This window comes from Ursus arctos, unplaced genomic scaffold (genome assembly GCF_023065955.2).
Source record: "Ursus arctos isolate Adak ecotype North America unplaced genomic scaffold, UrsArc2.0 scaffold_29, whole genome shotgun sequence".
NCBI classification, from domain to species: Eukaryota; Metazoa; Chordata; class Mammalia; order Carnivora; family Ursidae; genus Ursus; species Ursus arctos.
Genome location: NW_026622974.1, coordinates 34,025,072 through 34,039,978, shown reverse-complemented (window position 1 = coordinate 34,039,978; position 14,907 = coordinate 34,025,072). Strand labels below are relative to the sequence as shown.

At 36.8% G+C, this 14,907-nt stretch overlaps 1 long non-coding RNA gene across 2 annotated transcripts in view; it reads left to right on the top strand.

Annotated features, from left to right (window-relative positions):
- Positions 1-2,084: 2,084 nt before the first annotated feature.
- Positions 2,085-14,907, top strand: part of LOC123001477 (uncharacterized) — a 427,451-nt gene continuing 414,628 nt past the window's right edge. For both annotated transcript variants that reach the window (XR_008956189.1, XR_008956190.1), the window contains exon 1: positions 2,085-2,239. This is a non-coding gene — a long non-coding RNA (uncharacterized LOC123001477). The remainder of the gene's footprint in view (positions 2,240-14,907) is intronic.

Below are 14,907 nucleotides of genomic sequence, written 5' to 3'. Positions count from 1 at the left end.
GTAGCCAGAAGGCCAGTCTGTAGTCAAGGGGGAAGGGAACTAGACTTTTCTTTTTGATAGGTGGAGCCATAACAGGTGTGGATATAGGAGGCTTAAAGGACTGTGTCCATTTTTCCAGGTAGACACAGGTGGACACAGCTCTTTCCGTATGACAGGTGAGAGAACTGAGATATAGAGTTTATATGACATAAGGTTGTATAGATTCCAAGTGTCCGAGTCAGCATTCAGGAGTCTGACTCTAGAATCCATGTTCTTAACCCATGTGCTACGTACTTATTTTATGTGTGTGTTTCCTAGATGTCACTGCTGTACATGTCATGGATCACAGGAAGTTGTGCTGCCTTCTTTCACATAAAGGACCTCTGACTTCCATGGCACCATCCATTCTACCCCACCACTCCCCTGACCCCCCAACCAAAAGTCTGCAATAAATAACACTTCTTTTCTCTTTAGTATTTTCTCCTGGTCTTTTATCCCAGAGAGAAAAATCATGAGGTCTTTTTAAAGTAGGTTTTAGCAAAGTATTGCATGTTCATGTGTTATTGTCGTTTAGAATACCTATAACTAAGGGTAGGAACTATTTATTTATAGTTTTATTTAATTTTTTTGGCAAATTGTAAAACATCTTTTCAAATCCTAAAATGAGCTCTTTCTTTTATTAGCAAGTACATTCCACTAAGGTAGGGACATCAACTCCACATTACAGTTGTTTCCCTAGTTAGCAAATGGGAGGTGTTCAATAAGTATGAATTAAGTGGAGGAATGAGGGAACCCAAAATATTAAGGATTATTAGTAAGTATTTTTAATCATTGATTTCATCAAGTAGATTATAGTAATAGTATACTCCATTTATCAAAGTAATTTTCTGCATTTTTGTTTATTCAGTGTCATTTCCTTTTCTCACTATGCCTGTTACACTTTACAGACGTACACGTTTGCATATGATACCATAATACTATATCCAGATTTTAAAGAAATTATTTGCTAATTTTGAATTCTTTTTCTTTATAATTTCATATTATGACTCTCTTGATCTAGACACATAGTGTTTCTAGAGCTTGAATTAGGGCTTTTGAGACTAAGGAAACTTTCAACTCACATAGGCCTTTACAAAGATGGAGCTTACTGCCCACCCCTGCTATTGCTTTGTTGCTCTTTTGAAATTGAATCTGTGGGTGCAACCTAGTGCTATGCATTAATAAGAACCCATGCAAATATGAGTGTTGCAAACTCCTTGAAGTTCTTTATTGGAAACTCTTCTCAGTTACCTGGTGAGTTCTTTGCGATGCTTTTCTCACTTTACCAATGGGAATTGAGATACAGACTGGGTAAGCAGCTTGTCAAATACAAAATCAAGGCCAAGGGATTGGGTAGCCAAGATAAGAACTGAAGGAACCTCATTTTATAGCCCATTGTTCAAGAGACTAAGTAATGTAGTTTGTAAGGGAAGAATAATGTGGAAAACAAATACTACCTCTCTTAATCATGAATTGTGTGTGTGTGAAGATTTTTGATTAGAACATACTCAAAGGTTGGTATGTGGTTAGTTTGTAGAATTGACAGTGGATCTATATGATTATTAATAGGAGAAACATTTCATGATGCATCTCATTTACATGTATAATTGCTGTCTGGAGACAGATCTTAACACTTAGAAGACGAAGAGCAAAATGAGGTTAAATTGATTTCTTTTTTAGAGATTAGAATACAAGTCTTCAGAACATATAAGAAGAGCCCCAAGTGAGAAAGCTGCTTAACTATGCTTAACTATGAATTCTTCCTTCGTCATAAACCCCATTTTAACCCTAGAATCTGTCTAATTCATCAATTTGTCTCAGAATGTTTTCCATGAATATATTTTATTACAACGATGTTTCCTGTCAGTGAAGATTCTGAGTTTTTATCAGACGAGAAGTAGTGGGATTGCTCTTGAATCTCACCAGCTTAAGAGTCTGTGGTCTTTTTAACACACCAACTTGCTTTCTTCTTTGACCATTATTTTGATTGTATTTGTATACAATTAATACCATGTGTTCATACAGTTAATTGTGTATTTTGCCAATTTCTTTGTCTCCACAGTAAGGAAAGGAACTGAGTCGGTGTGAAGGCCACCGACCTTTCATCAGCCTTTCTCTGGATGCTTTATCATCTGTAGCTTGGGGCTGGGCGCTACAGCCCTCCACGCATCTCGCTGCCTGACGCCCAGAGGAGGGAGGACAAAGTGCATACACAAAGAAGGTAAGAAAAGGTATACACGTACTGTAAACAACTTCTATTAAAAACTTAACAAATTTAGAATTATATGTTGCTCATATAGAAAATAAATGAAATTTAAATACAACAACAAACACACATCTGTGTCAACCAGTGTGTTAGCTGACAAGGCTTCCATCTTGATTAGCAGGGGAGAGTACAGTAGGGAGCACTCTATAAATTAGCAGTTCTGTTTGTCATTTTCAATTCATAATTATCAAACTGCCTGACTGAGAGAATAATTAATGCAGTCTTACCCAGACTTATAAAATGAATTGTCTAGAGTGCTTGTTAAAAACACAGATTCCCAGCTCCACCCAGATCCTGATGAATGGCAGCCTCCAGGGATGTGCCCTGGAAATTAATATTTTTAATAAGTCTGAAGGTAATTTATATTCATTGGTAGTTACGAGAACTTACAGAGTTCCAAGTCTGTCATTTATTGTGTTGAAATAAAGAGTTATTTCACCTAATCTAAGCATCAGTTTCCTCCTCTGCAAAATGAGAGTGATGATAGTCCTTTCCTTTCAGTGCTATTGTGAACACCAAATGACATAATGTGTGCAAAATACATATCTTGGTGCTTGGCACAAATGCTGAATATGCATTCAGGTGCCTCTACTACTACCATCATTACTGTTATTTTACCCAGTGAGCTCTGATGCTGTGTGTCCACCCAACTGGAAGGTATAATGCGTATAAATGATATAGGGAATTTTTAAGGGAAAATTAGGTGAAAGGAAAGAAGCTCTGACAGGTTTGATGAGGGCTGAGGCATTAAAGCTTAGAGGCAATGGAGAGAGTGGACTGGGATAGAGTCCCCAGGGCAATCTAGGGCATCTGATTCTGTTTATATCCACACTCCAAGTATTTGCTTTGTCTTCTCCACTCTGGGAAGGAATCAGGTACTTGGCTAATTTGCCTTGATAAGAAACATTTTTGGAAGCACTGAGACATGATACGGTTTAATTGGCCAATAATATTTTCATTTTGCAAAGTTTCATCTGGAATATGCTGATAAGAGGGTATTCTTGCTTTGTATGACCAGGTCTATCAGATATACATACATGTAGAGTCCTCATAACATCAAATTTATTTATTTATTCATTAATTTAATACATATTGTTGAGCACCTGCTGTGTGCCAGGCACCATTTTAAGCAGAAAAGCAGAAAGCGTATGTCGGTGAATAGAACAGATAAACATTCCTGCCCCCATAGAGTTTATACCTTGTGTGTTTTGGGAGGGGGGAGATAGACACTAAACAAAATAAATATGAAAATTATATAAGGATAAGGAGAGATAAAAACAAGGAAGGAGTATAGGGAGTATGGAGAGTGTGTGTTTGTGTGTGTGTGTGTGTGTGTGTATGCAAAGTGAGGCCATATGATGTAGGGCCTTGGTAAAGACTGACTTTAAGTACTATGGGAAGTTTCTAAAGGGTTTCAAGCAAACCACATTTAGGAAGGATCCCTCTGACTTCTGGACAATACCTTCCAGAGAGTCAGGGAACTAGAAAGGAGGTTATCAAAGTAAAAGAGAGATGATGACAGCATGGGCCAAGGTGGTGGTAATGGAGACAGTGAGGAGTGGTTGGATTCTGGATATATTTGGAAGGTGGAGCCAACAAGACTTGTTTATGGATTAGATGAAAGGAATGAAAGCAAGAGAGGAGTCAAGGACTACTCATCTTGACCAACTGACATGTTGGAATTGCCATTCCCTGAGATGACATAAACTGTAGAGGAGCAAGATTTTAGGAGTGCACCAGCTGTTAGGTTTTAGTCAAGTTAAGTCAGAGATATCTATTAGCCATCCAAATGGGGATGCTAGAAGCAGGCATTTAGATTTAAAAGATCTGGATCTCATGAGAAGGATTTGGGTCAAAGACATAAATTGGAGTTATAAGTATATATGACATTTAATGCCAAAAATAAATGGTGTCACTGATGGAAGGTATGGGATTCAAAGAAAAAATCCTGGGACTTGTAAACTGTGAGAGGTTGGAGAGATGAGGAGAAACCAAATCAGAAGACTGAGAAATCAGCTGGTGGTGATGTGGAAGAAAACCGAGAGAGTATGCCCTGGAAGTCAAAGGAAGGGAGAGATCAACTGTGTCAAATGTTACCAAGACCAAGATGAGTTTGTGGATTCACCACTGTATTTTGCAAAGTAGCAATCATCGGACTCCCGTGAGAACAGTTTAGTGGAGTAGTATCACAATAGCTGGATTAGCATGAATTCAAAAGAGAATGAGAGTAGAGGAATTAGAGAAAGAGTGCACAACAAATCTCCGGGGAAAGAGTTTGGCCATAAAGGGGAACTTAGAAGTGGCAATAGATAGAGTGGGAAGGAAGAATTGTTTTTTTTTTTTAAGATGGGAAAAACAACAGGTTGTTTGTAAACTAAGGGGAGTTATCCAGGGTCAAGAAAATTAATGACACAGGAGAGAGGTTCTCAAAAGTACTGTCCATGTCCTCCTTCTGCTCAGTGTACACCCAAACATTCATATTCTTCTCCAATCTCTGTTTCTATATCCCAGGCAGGAAAGCAAAGGCCCAAGTCCTTACACAAACCAGACCACTTACGACTCCCTGAAACCCTCATAATCCTCATTATATCTAGTCTCATAGAGATTTTTGTTTTGATTTTTGCTTGCTCTTGATAAAGGGGGAAGGAAGGAAGGAAGGAAGGAAGAGAGGGAGGGATGGAGGAAGAAAAGAAGGGGAGAAAAATCATACTATATGTATTTATATAAATAAATATACTATATATATTTTTGGCAAATGACTTTTTTAACCATCTTCCTCCTTCAATTTTTTTTTTTTTTAAAGATTTTATTTATTTATTCGACAGAGATAGAGACAGCCAGCTAGAGAAGGAACACAAGCAGGGGGAGTGGGAGAGGAAGAAGCAGGCTCCCAGCGGAAGAGCCTGATGCGGGGCTCGATCCCATAACGCCGGGATCACGCCCTGAGCCGAAGGCAGTCGCTTAACCGCTGTGCCACCCAGGCGCCCCCCTCCTTCAATTTTTATAACAACCCTCTCAGATGGGTATTACTTTCTTTTTCTAGATGAGTAAAGTGAGTTCATACTGATTAACTTCTTCAAGATCCCAGAGGTAATTAAGAAGCTGAATCAATTCAAACTCAGATCTATCAGACCCCAAAATATCAATTTCAGAAATTTCTCAGAAGTAGGAAATTCATGATCGTTCCATGTTATGATTCAACCTTGGAAACATAGATTCTGGCCCATTGTCATTTGCCTACATGATCTCATCATCTATATAGCAGACCCATCTTTGTGCTTATTAAGCTCTCCATGTTCCTTTTACTGAAGACATTCCCTTTAAAGTTAAATATATTTTTCTATAAAAATGACCATCCCACTTATTCAGTAAAAAAGATGCAATCCTATGTAGAATGCCATCTAAAGTTACCCTACATGTACTGGGTACATCTAGAAATAAGCCATTTTCTGAGATACAGAAGAAGTCATGTAATTTTGTCCTTAAGATGAGGTTAGCTAAAGGGTCTCATTCTGCACAGGCATTTTGAATATGCATGGGACAGAAACTGTAACAGACAGCTGCTGATAAGGAGCTTCTGGGACCCCAGAAACCTGGGTTTACTTTTGTTTGTGCTCAGATCTCCTCTTAGTTCAGGCCTGGGTCTCATGGCTTCTTCCTGTGGGATAACTTGTTTTTCCATACCAATCTGCAAACTGTTAGACACAGGAATTTCTCGATTGTGTTTGGTCCCCTGAAAATCTAAGCTTCTTAGAGAGTTGCTGATTCTGCTTCCTCAAGAAGAATCCTCCAAACGCTATTTCAACTAGTTTCTTTGTAGGTAGAGAAGTCTTTTGGGGTATTCCTTGCAACAAAAATGAGATGCGCCAAAATTTTTGAATAGGTTGGTGGAGTATAGGTTAATCTTGACAATCAAACCAATATGTCAGCCACCAATTCTTCACAAATGGTGTGTGATAGAAAAGAATGGCTGGGAAAAATTAGGCAACTGATAAGTGCTTTGGAACACAGTGTCAAGTAATGTCAAGTAATCAGAGCCATATTAGGTAAGAAAATAAAGATATAAGTACTCAACAAACATTTCTTAAATACCTATCAGCTAAAGAATATGAAGAAGTTAAATGATTTCCCTTTAGAATTCCCAGCCTAGTGGAGGAGACTGATATTTGGGTGATGACATATAGGCCATAATTCTTTCCATGAGACACTACTAAATGATTATCTCTTCCAATCCCACCCCCAAAGTCAGGGATGCTCCTGTTGAACAGTTCCACTACCAACATGATGAAATATGCTTTTTTTTTAATTGATGCTTTGTTTTACAAAAATGGAAATCAGATTTAAAGTATTCAGCAAAATTAAATGTAAAACTGAAAGTTTTTAGAGCCAATCCATTGCTTGGTGGCTGGGAAGATAGCAGTAGAACATGAGAAGACTATCAGTGTAAAAGTTGAATTAGGTAGACTTATTTATAAAGCATTTGTGTAAAATACAAACAGATTGTTTTTACTAGAGGAAAGGAAAAAGATCCTTACGACTAAAAGTCAGCTTCATGACTCAGGTTTTGCAAGTTTTTCTTTTTTCCCAAATCAGTTTTTTCCTTCCATTGTCTCTTGGAGGTTTGGTAAAGAGGTCATCCAAGATATGTGGTTTTCTTCTCCTATTTTTTTCCTCATTTTGGGAGCTAGGTTTACTGGGTAGTATTCACACATTCATAAACTACTAATCTTTCCTTTGTGATATCCTCTTATTTCAGGGAATTTAAGATATTTTTATAAAGGTTAAAAAATTACTTTTCTTGAGATTCCTGGGAGATATATAATAAAAAATGGGGGTTAAGAAAAAAATTAATAACTTTGTCATCCAAGCTCCAGCTTCCATAATATATTAACCAAAAATGTATTCCACGTATTTTATGTTTACACAGTCATTGGCCTGATCAGTCTATCTTATGTATCAATAAGTTCTTCCTGTTCAGAAACATTTACTTTCCTTTGATGCTCGCTTTAAACTGTGACTTCCATGTTGAATCTCTATATCGTACACCTGAAACTAATATTACACTGTATATTAACTAATTGGAATTTAAATAAAAACTTAAAAAGATAAGCTGTTACTTCTACTTTCGTATTGGAATGAATATATAAATATAAATATACACACACACAAATGCCACCTATTTAATAGTACTAATATTATTATTTATTTTTATTTTTTAAGGCTTCTTTTGGATGCTTAGTTTCTAGTATTTTACAAGCTGGATTCTGCTCTTGTGCAATTGTTTTTACCTGTTAAGTCATTATTTCCACATTAATAATAGGGCAAAGATATCAGGCTTCAGTTTAGATTATGACAGTACCTAATGTCTTTTCCACATTTACTTTAAGCAGGAAGACTTCCTTTCTTGTTTTCCTGGGAATTTTATGAATTCAATATGTATGTTTTTCCAGCTGTAGTATTTTAATTGCAATTGGAAATTACCAGTTGAGATATCACTTTTCTAATGAAAAGTTTCCTAATACTAAATCCTAGCAGTTAAAGCTGACTTTAGCTTCTCAAGTGGCATGATTTCTTTATGCTTAACTTAGAATTTTTTTTATCTTGTCTTTGGTTATTTGCTTTGATACTTCTGGGTCAGTGAAAGATTAAATTATATATATTTATATTAGGGACCTTTTCATAAATGTAATTACCTTTGTGTGTGTGTGTGTGTGTGTGTGTGTGTGTGAGAGAGAGAGAGAGAGAGAGAGAGAGTGATTTGACCCTAAATAGATGATTAAGGTAAATGGAAAAATCTCTTCGTTAATATTGTTAAAGTGAAACCATTTGATTTGATGCCTGTTTTTGATTGCAAGTGAGTCTCCTAGAATGCAAATAAATGTTGATGTGTCCGGAAAATTCAGGTTGGTAATCCATTATAAAAGCAAGTCTTGATCTTTGTTTCAGTTCCCTTGTTTTCCTATTAGACATTTAGTAGACTAGCTCAAACAGAAATGCGGGGCTAAATGAAAGGTTGTAATGCTGACATGGAATTTTGGAATTTGGAGGCGTTACAAAAGACTTTTTTGAACAACATCTTTTGTTGTTGTTGAGGACTCTTTTATTGCTTCCAAGAACAATAGCAGGGAGGAGCATGTGTTAGTGGGAGTCAGGATATTTGTATGGGTCAACCAGGCCTCTAAAGCTAGGGGAGTCACTCAGTCACCTCAGGTCAGGTGCTTCACCTATAAAATGTGAGTCAGGATGAAAGGATTGTGAAGTCTTTTCTAGATAGGGTTGAAAATGACCTTATTTTCTCTACCTTTCCCTACAAATTATCCATTTATTCTTCACTGACTTTGTAGTTAATAATATCCTTTAGAGGAGCCTCTTAAAAAATAGGAGGGTCAGAGTATCCACAACTCCAGGGAGCCAAGCTTTTATGTCAGCCCCGTTCTGAGTATTATCTTCTTTGATGGGACTCACTGAGTAGATCTGAGGGCGGCTATTAGATTGTAAAGTAGGTTGCAGGAGTTAATGATGGATGTTCTCACCTAAGATCCTAGAAAACAATTGCCTCCATGGGTATATGGTAGTAAGCAATTTAACTGATCTCCAAGCAAAGTTACATTGAGCATCTCTACAAAATGATGAAAAGCTGACCGAAAATGGAATTTTATTGTCTCACTTTAGTTTAAATATTGTTCTTTTTCCCAACCGTGTCTGCTTATTTTAAGCTTCGAAATAAGGTTGATGGATTGTTTTATGAACAGTTTTAAGTCATGTTACACAGGCCATCCAATTTCTGTTGAACAAAGAGAACAGTTAGTAGTAGCATGCGTAGAATGGGTCACCATCCACTGTGCTTTCATTTAAATTTGAGAAATGAAGAGCCATCATGACTGTCCCAAAGGGACATGGCCAGCCAGTGGCACAGATAGGAAAGGCTCCCAGCTGTCAGTTCTGGGGGTTAAAGATGTCACTGTTTGTAAAGAAAAACTTCTCATGTATTCCGCAAGAGACATCAAATGCACTTACTCCTTTTCTTGCGTGTCATGTCAGCAATGAACTTTTCTCTTACCTGTCTTTCGTAGTACATGGGTCACTTTAATGATGATGAAATTTTACTTACTGTCCTATGATCCCTGTAAAATGTTATTTTTCTTAATGGAGATACCTAAGGTTGTAAGAGAGAAACATGGAAAATATTTAAATACTGAGACATATCAGTCCTTGGTTCTATAACTTGGTCCTAAGCAAGTAGCTCATTGCATGGAAGTAATCTTTGTGGTCTTCTGTATGCAAAAAATATATTTTAACATAAAATGTAAATATGAAGTAATATGAACTCATTAAGAATAGTCATAAGAGAAAGTTACATAGTTTGCTTATATATGGTTATGTAAGACTGATCATTTTGTGCCTCTGTTTACATATCTGCGATAGTATAGAAATTAATGAACTAGATTCTCTATTATGACAATTAGAAGAAAGGCACTAACCTGTATTTAGAAATAGTATACAAATTGTACTTTAGAATACTTTCAGAAGTAGTTTATCATGAATATATTAGTATATCAAAAGTTATGAAGATGACTGTAAAGGAAAATATACTCACGTACTATTTTAATTTTGTCTTTTTTTGTTGTTGTTGTTATTTATACAACCATCTCTTCTCCCTCAGATGATTCTGAGAAATGGGATAGAAAGAGAATAAGTTATTAGCTCATTCTGCAGAATTTTGAAAAAGACCAAAAAGCTGCTTTACCTTCCAATTTTCATTAAGGGTAGCATATGATTTTAAGCTTATCATGGACTAATAATGAGTTTTTTTTTTTTAATTTCATCTTGTGGGAAATCCAGTCCAAAATGAAAATACAGTTTTAAAACCCAATTCAATGGTAAGTATGCATTACATTACTGCTCATTAGTTGGAGAGTTCAAACCTTCCCTTTCTGCTGTCATTGGCTTTACATCTCCATGCTAATGCACCCTCTGAAAATGTGCTTGTATCATTTCTGCTTCAAACATTATCATCAAAGACAAAAAGTTTAGAGTCTGCAATTTCAGGTGATTATGTTTATACAGTTGGGAGAAGAGTAGAATAATTTAAAAAACAGCACTCTTTGTGTATATGCGTTGACTTTTACTTCCTTAGTGAATGGATTTTTTATGCTGCTAAAATGTCATGTTACTGTTGTCTGACTCTAGTCATCCATTGATAATGACAATTGCATTGATTGCTTTAGCATCAGCTGACCTCCTATGACTAAATATCTTCATATAGCAGACAGTTTATTCAAAAAAATCAGACATAGAATTGCTGATATTCTATTTTCTTTCAATGCCCAAAGTCCCCAAAAATTTTAGATTGAAATATTGTCTTGGGTTAGAGCTTTTCTTGAGATAGAAAAATGAAACTTTGTTCCAGATGTTTAGTCTTTTTAGGCTTCATGATTCTTTCCTTAGACACTTATTTTTATAATAGCCATGTAAGCAGTTTATGATTGCAAGTATAGCTCCTCCCAGTCCAAATTTAAGACCTGTCTGCCCCCCAGGACTTTGATCTAAGAGTGATTGATATTCCGTTTCTCTCCCTCCAACCCACTCCCCTGCTACTCTAAGCAGTTCTCATTTCAAGAAGTTAATCATGAAATCTATTAATTATAAACCGAACCAAGCCATGTGATCTCCATGTTGATATGAAAAAGTAAGAAAAGCCTATACAGATGACAGACCAAGTCAGTTGAAGGGCAGGATGGTGATGTGTGTAACAGTTGAGACTGTGGAATAAGGCAAATGAGGATTTGTTTGAGTTGTAAATTTGTCACTCTGTTATGTGATGTTCGTCGAAGTATTTCTTTCTTTTAAAAAAAAAAGTTTATTTATTTTGGAGAGAGAGAGGGGCAGAGGCAGGGGAAGAGCAAAAGGGAGAGAAGGAGACTCCTTGCTGAGTGGGGAGCCTGCCGCGGGGGCTTAGTCTCAGGACCTGAGATCGTGACCTGAGCTGAAATCAAGAGTGGGACACAACCGACTGAGCCACCCAGATGTCCCAAATCGAGGTATTTCTTTTCTTTAGGTCCATTTTACACATTCATAAAATGGTGTTGATAATGCTTCCTTTGTAATATTTTTATGATGGCCCAATGAGATATTTTTAAAACGCCCTTACAATACCTTAATATTATTATTAAATATTATTGTTATACCATTATGCTAAGTCAGTGAAAAAAATCAGTCAAGGGGCGCCTTGGTGGCGCAGTCCTTAAGCGTCTGCCTTTGGCTCAGGGCGTGATCCCGGCGTTATGGGATCAAGCCCCACATCAGGCTCCTCCACTATGAGCCTGCTTCTTCCTCTCCCACTCCCTCTGCTTGTGTTCCCTCTCTCACTGGCTGTCTCTCTCTCTGTCAAATAAGTAAATAAAATCTTTTTAAAAAATCAGTCAAAATAGTTTGTTAGAATCTGTTTCTGAATATGCTGAGAAAACAGACTTCTCCTGCTATAAACAGCTAAAAAACAGGGCAGAATGTATGAAACAACTGTCATTAGACATTGAGCCACAGTCAGTGTAAAAATGTGATTCCTGAGAGAAAAGAAACAAATGAAATAAATCCTACCCTACATTTACCCTGGCTTTCTGCCTGGAGGCACATTTTGGAATGTGGTATAGGGACAGGTATCTCAAGCAGAACAGATTAGTCTTACTGAGTTGAGGAGACCAATATCAGAATTCAGTGAGGCTACATTACCTGGAAGTTAAGCAGAGTTCTGAAAAGGAGTAAGCCAAGCAATAAAAAAAATAAAAATAAAAAGTTTTAAATCTGCATAGAAGTTCACCTGAACCTTTGCTGAATCCTAAAATGTGCACATATAAACTCCACAAGGTGGGACAAAGAACAACCAGAAAGCTTTAACCTAAACACTCCTAGGAAATTTTTGAGCTCTGGTCAGCCAGAACAGTGTTGATTAATCACTGAGAAATCGTATGCAACTTAGAAAGGTCATGCCTTTAGTAGTAAGGTTAAACTACATTTAGAATAAGAACTGCTCTTGACTCACCCTAACAAAGAATAAAAACAAGTCTTAAAGGATCAAGTAATCCACAAATAACTAAACAAACTGCTTGCTAGAGCAAATCTCAGTCTTCTTAAAAAACAAAAAAAGAAAAGATGACAAAGTCCAGATATGCATTGCCATTACTCACAATGTCCATCATCCAATCAAAAACTACCATATGTGACAAGAACCAGAATAGGGTGATCTGTAAGCAAGAAAAAGAAAAAAAAATTGCAGAGATAATAGAATTAGCAGCCAAAGACTTTTAAATGGATCTTGTAAATAGTTCAAGAATTTAATGCAAATAATAATGAGAAGAGAAATAGAAAAGAGAAAAAGGACAAAAATGGAATGAAACACTTACGTGTGAAAAAAATATAATATTGGAAGTAAGACTCATTGGCTAAGATTCATAGAACATTGGATACTACAGAAGACAGTGATATTGAACCCAAAGAAATAGAAACCATACAATTCAAAATGAAAGGCATAGAAGGATAAAGACTGAAAAAAGTAATAAAGAATATTTAGATCCCAGGAGGTGGGATCTGAAAAAAGTGGGAAGAATGTGAAGCCAGATAAACAAGGAAAACCATGCCAAAGCACATCATAATCAAACTGCTGAAAACTAGTGATCAAGAGAAGACTTTAAAAGCCACTAAAGAAAAAAAAAAAAAACCGGAGAAAAATAACTAAGGATGATCTCAGACTTTGTTTTCAGAAGATAATAGAAAAACATCTCTAGCCTGCTGAAAGAAGAAATATCTGATTAAGATATCTTTTAAACATGGGAGGCACCAGGTTGGATCAGTCAGTAGAGCATGGGACTTGATCTCAGGGTTGTAAATTAGAGCCCCACGTTGAGTGTAGAGATTACTTAGAAATAAAATTGTTAAAAAAGTAAATAAACATGGAGATGAAGGGGTTTTTCTGACACACTGAAGCTGGTAGAATTTATTGCCAGAACATGTACACTACAATAAATGTTTTAGGAAGTTATTCACATGGAAGGAAAGGACCCCACATGGAAACTTGCATCTGCATAAAGGAATAGAGTGCCAGAAATGTTAAATATGTGAGTAAATAAGAAAGGTATTTTTTTCCCATTTAAAACACTTCTTTAGGACAGAATTGGCTGTTTAATGAAGTTTATAGCAATGTACTGAGAGATTTTGAACACAGGTAGAAGTAAAATGTAACAGTAGCGTAAAAGACAGAAGGTAAGAAAATGGAAGTAAACTGTTGTAAGTTATATGGTTCTTACATTTATAAGCAATGTGATATGACTTGAAAATAGACTTATAGGGGCGCCTGGTTGGCTCAGTCGTTAAGCGTCTGCTTTTGGCTCAGGGCGTGATCCCAGGGTCCTGGGATCGAGCCCTACATCGGGGTCTCTGCTCTGCTAGGAGCCTGCTTCTTCCTCTCCCACTCCCCCTGCTTGCATTCCCTCTCTCTCTGGCTGTCTCTCTCTCTGTCAAATAAATAAATAAAATCTTAAAAAAAATTAAAAGGAAATAGACTTATAAGCTAGAGGTACATATTGTAAAATACAAAGCAATTAAAAAATAAAAGAAGTGTAACTTGTAAGGCAATAGGGAAGATAACATGGAATAATCAATAAATTAAATCCAAAAAAAGGAAAAAACAAAGAGGAAAAATAATGGAGGATAGTGGGGAAAAAAGACAGGCAATGGCAAGCCCCCCCACCCCAAGAGCAAACTACCCTTAAAAGGAAAAAGACTCCAGTCTGTTATTCTACACCACCCTGAAAGGAGCCCTCCACCCTTTCCCATGTAAACAACTATCTGATAGGTAGATGAGCGCCTGGACAGAAACGTGATTAGGTGACAGGCACATGGAGGGTTAATCAGATTAAAACAGCCTGCCAACAATCTCATAAAACCCCCTAGGTTTAGAAACTCTAATGGCAACCCTTTCAGGTCTCCTCCCTCTTCAGGAGCTTTGTACTATCACTCAGTAAACTTTGCTTTGCTACCCACCACTCTTCTTCTGGTCTACCTCTTCATTTTTCAAGGTGGCATGACCAAGAACCACAGGCACTAAAAGAAAAGAAATCCTGAGAAAAAAGTAACAGCAACAACAACAAATAGAAACAAATAGCAAGGGAGTGGATTTTTTTTTTTTAAGATTTTATTTATTTATTTGAGAGAGGGAGAGAGAGTGAGCACAAGGTGAGGGGAGGGCAGAGGGAGAAGTAGAAGCAGACTCCTTGCTGAGCAGGGAGCTGGAATACAGGCTCGATCCCAGAACCCTGGGATCATGACCCCAGTGGAAGGCAGCTGCTTAACTGACTGAGCCACCCAGGCGCCCCAAGATAGTGGATTTAAATTCAACCATAACAACAATTGCATTAAATATAAGTGATTAAAAGAGAGAAATGATTAGATTGGTAAAAACAAACAAAAAACTGTATTTGTTCTTAGCATTTTAATCATAGTTTTTAAAATTTATCTTCTGATCATTCCAACATTCGTATCTTATCTGAGTCTAATTCTGCTTCTTGCTTCGTCTCTTATATTGTGTTTTATCCTACCTTAAGTATGTCTTACGATTTTTTGTTGAAATA